This window comes from Halichoerus grypus, chromosome X (assembly GCF_964656455.1).
Source record: "Halichoerus grypus chromosome X, mHalGry1.hap1.1, whole genome shotgun sequence".
Lineage (NCBI taxonomy): Eukaryota > Metazoa > Chordata > Mammalia > Carnivora > Phocidae > Halichoerus > Halichoerus grypus.
This window is the reverse complement of record NC_135727.1, coordinates 45670853-45676995: the sequence shown is the minus strand read 5'-3', so window position 1 is coordinate 45676995 and position 6143 is coordinate 45670853.

Sequence of the window (6143 nt, the reverse complement as noted above, 5' to 3'; positions counted from 1 at the left end):
CTATTGCTTTTAATAACAATTTTAATATCAATTTCCTTTCTCTGTTTCTTTATGTGTCAATGTCACTAGAATGTACATTTCATGCTCAGGGGGACCATGTCTACCTTACTCATCAGGACATATCCAGCATCTAGCCCAGTGCCCGACATGTAGTAGGCCCCGAGAGACAGTAGGTTGAACTCTATTAAACTGACACTTTTTAAGGTTAAAACCAGGCATATATTGGGGCGCCTGGGTGGCTCAGTTGGTTGAGCGTATTAACTCTTGGTTTCAGCTCCGGTGATCTCCGGGTGGTGAGATCGAGCCCCACATCAGGCTCCATGCAGTGTGGAGTCTGCTTGAGACTCACTCTCCCTCTCCCTCTGCCCCTCCCCCAGTGCTCTCCCTATCTCTAAAAATAAATAAATAGTCTTTCTAAAAAAAAACAGGAATATATCAGCAACCTCATAAGTTTCAATCTAATACTTTTTGAACAAATGAAAAATGAGGCAGGTGAATTATTGCGAAAAGAGAATGAGAAAGTAGCCTGGGGAATATGTTTTGCTCCCACTTTACTATTCAACCTGCTTTAGGGTAGACTCAGGAATCTGGTTGAGTTGCTGATCCTGAGACCTTCCCCCTGAAGGAAGGGGCACCTCTAGTCCTTGTCATGTGTGTCTCCAGTGAATTCCTCTAAGTCCATGCCTTGTACCCCTAGACCCTTGTGCCCTTGCTTATGCTCTATCTCCTCCCATGATCTTTCATGTTTTCTTCCCCTTTCACAACTCTCTTTGACAACTAATTCATCAGAGGCATAGGGACTTCTACATGATGTGTCTTTACTCCATTTCTTTGCTGGTAAATTACCAAATTTTCTTTGCCAGGGCATAATAGTATTTGTTTTATCCAAATGATAAAATGAAAAGAGGAATCAAAGACACTATTGAATGATGAAGGAAGAAACTACTTACCTTGGATGGATTGCAGCATTAGAATGGAGTATCTTTGAGGTGTTGGCGACAGAGAGAACCTAAACGATTTCAGGGTTGCCTCCACTTCACACTCTTATTTTTCCTTCCCTCTCCTATCCGGGGGACGGCAAGTACAGCAGTGATGTGACCCTTGACTCATCAGCAGTGTGACTGAGAGAGGGGGAGGGTCACGGAATCTACCAGGGAAACTAGGAGTTGAAAAAAGTTTGAAAATTACTGTCTTGAGCCAAAAAAAAAAAAAAAAAAAAAAAAAAAAATCAGGTTTTAGGACAATTTCCCGGGTGTCTCAAAAAGACTGAACTCAGTTCCAAGAAGATCTAATGTTGGGGTATTGATTTGGGCTACCAGTATTTGATACACAGTAGGTGCTTCATAAATACACAGTAAATGGATGAATGAATGAATTGTTTTAGGATACACCAGCCCATGAAAAACATTAAAGTATAACCTCCCACAGTTTTCTTTTTATTCCATCTGTGTGTGTATATTTCCAGCAAAAGTAGGTTCATTTGTCAAATGAACTGTGTCAAAATCTTCCATTATGAAAAAAGCAGATTGTTTTATTGTTGATGATGTTGTTTTTTGTCTTTCCAGATTAAAAGTACACATTTCAACTTTGGGTTTCCAGTTCAGTATGTAAGGAGCTTGGAAGTCATCACGACCATTCTCATGGCAACAAAAAAAGCTGACCAACCAAAAATCAACAATTCTTAGATCACTGGAGAATTGAAGGCACAGAGCCAACTACCACCCTTACAAACTGGAGAGATAGACTGGTGTATATAGAGAATCACAGCTTACTGGAGCAGAAGTTCAGGAGCAAATCTCTGCTGAAGCCAGTACAATCATAGGAAAATAAACTATAATTGATGAATTATTAGAGGCTTAATCGTGGACAAGCTCAAGAATTAAAACTTCTAGGTGAATCCAGTCTTAAGAGGCACTCCACGTTTTCATGGATTTTACCTCCAAGAGCCCCACCAGCTTCTCACAATGAAGATCAGAGTATAATATCCTCCTGTTTCCAGCAAGAAGAGGGAAAATGTAGCCATTTTAAAATACACCCAGAGCATCCTGTTCTTTTTAAAAAGAGCTACCCTCAGAAGAACATAACAAAACTGGATGAAGGAAGATACTCAACTCCAGCTACTCTAGACTTCCATGAGGGGGAAGAGAAATGCTCCACTCCAGTTGTCTCCAGTCTACGAGGTAGAGAAATGAAAATATCCATCTCTAGTCTTCCTGGTTCACCTAATCGTGGAGGGAGAACTGAGAAGCACTTTTGAGGGTCACAGCCTATTGCACAAGCTCAAAATGGATCAAAGACCTAAATGTGAGATCTAAAACAATAAAACTCTCAAAAGAAAACACAAGCTTCACAACATTCGATTTGGCAATGGTTTCTTGGATATGACACCAAAGACACAGGTGACAACAACAACAACAAAATTAAACAAATTGGACTTCATAAACATTTTAAAAATTTGTACATCAAAGACACTATCAGCAGAGTAAAAAGGCAACCCACAGAATGAGAGAAAATATTTGCAAATCATACTTTTAATAAAGGATTAATATCCAGGTTATATAGAGGACTCCTAAAACTCAACAACAAAAAACAAACAACTTGATCCAAAATTGAGTGAATAGACATTTCTCCAAAGAAGATATACAAATGGCCAATAAGCTCATAAAAAGTGCTCAACATCACTATTCACTAAGGATGTGCAAATTAAAACTATTATGAGATACCACTTCTCACCTTTTAGGATAGTCACTATCAGAAAAATAAAGCAAAAGAAAACATCACACGTTGGTGAGGTTGTGGACCCTTGTGCACTGTTGATGGGAATGTAAAATTGTACAACCTCTGTGGAAAGCAGTATGGTGGTTCCACAAAAATTTTAAAATAGAATTACCATGTTCATTAATTATATTTCTGGGTATATACCCAAAGAATATAAAGCAGGGTCTCAAAGAGATATTTGTAGCTTATATTTATAGCAGCATTATTCACGATAGCTAAAATGTGGAAGCAACCTAAGTGTTCATTGACAAATGAATGGATAAGCAAAGTGTGGTATATACATACAATGGAATATTATTCAGCCTTAAAAAGGAAGGAAATTCTGGGACGCAGGGGTGGTTCAATCAGTTAAGCATCCAACTCTGATTGATTCTGGCTCAGGTCATGATCTCAGGGTTGTGAGATGGAGCCCCACATGGGGCTCCGTGCTCAGTGGGAAGTCTGCTTGAGGTTTTTCTCTCTCCCTCTCCCTCTGCCCCTCCCCGCTCTCTAAAATAAATAAATAAATAAATAAATAAATAAATAAATAAATATTTAAAAAAAATAAAAGATAAAAAGGAAGGAAATTCTGATATATACTACAGCATAGATAATCCAGAGGACATTATGCTAAGTGAAATAAGCCAGTCACAAAAAGACAAATACTGTATGAGTGCACTTATATGAAGCACTTAGAGTAGTCAAATTATACAGACAACAAGTAGAATGGTGGTTGCTGGGGGCTGGTGTGAGGAGAAAATGGGAAGTTATTATTTAATGGTGACAGGGTTTCAGTCATACAAGAAGAAAAAAATTCTGGAGATGACGGTGGTGATGGTTGTACAACATTATGAATGTATTTAATACCACTGAAGCATACACTTAAAAATGATGATGGTAAATTTTATGTTCTTTGTGTTTTACCACAATAAAAAAATTTTTTAATTCATTAAAAAAACATAGGTGCACAAATACAGGGCATGGAAAGTAAAATCCTTTGGTATTCCACTCTTCCTATGACAACTGTTGTTAAAGTTCGAATGTAGTTTTTATATTTTGTCTATACATATTTTAGTACACGTTATGTAGTAATTATTATTTTTAAAGAGATGTCACAATATACATAATGTCATTCAATCTGCTTTATTTAATTAAAATTAATATACACAAATACGCCCACCCAGTGCTCCAAATTTGTCCCTCTCTGCAGAAATGTACAGCAAAACAAGACAAAAACTGGAGCATTAAGCATAAAGATGCTAAAACAGATATCTATTAAAACACCACAAAAATGTTCTGGAAAAAGTAGTCTATAGTTTTTCCCTCCAGTGAAATCCATCTTCTTAACCATATAATTGTACATAAAAGGTATATTCTTGCTGGTAAGCTTACTTTCAATCTCCCTGCACCTCTCATCTGTTGTCTGAGTAATGTCCTAATCGACATTACCTCAGAGCACAGCCTGCCTCATTTCTGTCCCTTTGGCTCCCATTTATAATTTATGAACATTGTATACATGTACAAATATAATGAAAGCACCAGATAACCAATAGCCCAACCACCTGCTGACAGCTACTGTTAACATTGTGCAACGTTTCCCCCTGTAGGTTTTTCTATAGGAGATAGAAGGCCCTGCTGGAGACAAAAATAGTGTTTGTTCCTCATCCACTTCACCTTTAGGACTGGAAGGGTGTCTATGCTTTGAGAGAACATTGTCATGTGACAAACAAGTCAGACTTTGAAGGGCAGGGGTAAGGGGATATAAGGATTTAGTCTCACCACTCTTTGATAAGGACCACAGTCACATTTCCTTGAAAACGAGGTAAGACCACCTCGTGTGTTTTGGGCTCAGAGGAGACAGAACTATTCTCATGAAGACTGAGGACAGGTGTTGGGGTGGGGCATGCCTCCAAGGATGGACACAGAGGTACCTATCCCTGAAAATGCTGACACCTTACCACCCTCTCACAGAGGATCTGTGGGGAAGATGGTTGTAAAGGGCACCATGTGAAAGAGCAGGGTACAGTCTGACAGCCCTGTGGCCCATGAATGACTGGCCTGGGTGGAAGAAAGGGAAACTTTCTCAACTTGGTAAATAACATCTTGCTGAAACTGCCCTCGACCAGGTTACCATCTATTCTCCCTATCCATCCCCCCAAAGTGGAAAATTATCTGGCTCCTTCCCCAGCAGGAGGCTGGCCATGTGGTATTTAGAACTAAACCCAACTGGGTCTTCAAACACCCCCTCCCCAGTCTCAGACATATTTTTTGGTCATCCTTCTTAAAAGGAATTTTAGTGCTGGAAATTAAGATAAAATGTTTTTACCTTTTTACATATAGAAAAGGTAGTCAGATATAAATAATCAAATGCAAATAATAATTCTACCGCTCACTGACAACCATTGTAATATATATATGTCATATTAATATTTCTGTCCTTTTATTGTTTAAAAAAATCTTCTGCCATATAGGATGGTTGTGAGCATACATATTTAACATAAGCATATAATAATAATAATAATGCATAAACATATGTATATCAAGTATATAAGCCTATATATTAATATATAAAGATATAGATAACTACATTAAATATTATATACGTGTGTATGTGATTGGCAAGGAGAAAATGCTTCAATAGTTATTATCATTATCTTTGACTATTATTCAGTTGCATTATTTTTCTATATATGTGAATAAATACACATATGTATGTATTACACATATGATAAAAAATTAAATGGAACTACACTGCAGGTGCTTTAGTATACAACTTTGCTCTTTTCTAAATACTTTACCAAATGACCCAGGACCATTTATCTCTTCACTCATCTCAGATGACATCTTTACGACCCAGTCATAAAAGGAATTTTAGTAACCACCGGGAAGATAACATATTCACCCCTTTACATGTAGAAGGAGTCTTCTGGGGATGCTGGTAGTGTGTATATTTCAATCACGTATAAAGAAGAAAGTGCGATAATCAGGGATTCCCACTAACCACTGACAACTAGTATAATAAGTAGGTGTGATATCAATATTTCTGCATTTTGCTTTCTTCATTGGCTTGAAAAAAATGGACCCTATAAGGCTTTTGTAAGGATTGAATGAGTTTATATAAATGAGGCACTTTAGAAGTGTGTCTGGCATGGAGCAAGTGCTCAACCAATATTGCCACTACTAAGAGTTAGGTCCATATTCTTTATATATATGCATATAAATGCACACATACATAAATTGCATATAAGTTTTTGGCCAAATTGAATCATACTGCGTATGCTGTGAGAAAAAAAGGTATAATCTTACTCTATCCAAATGGCTACTTAGCATATAAAAATGCTGCTCAACATCATTGTTCATTGGGAAAATCCAAACTAAAACCGTAA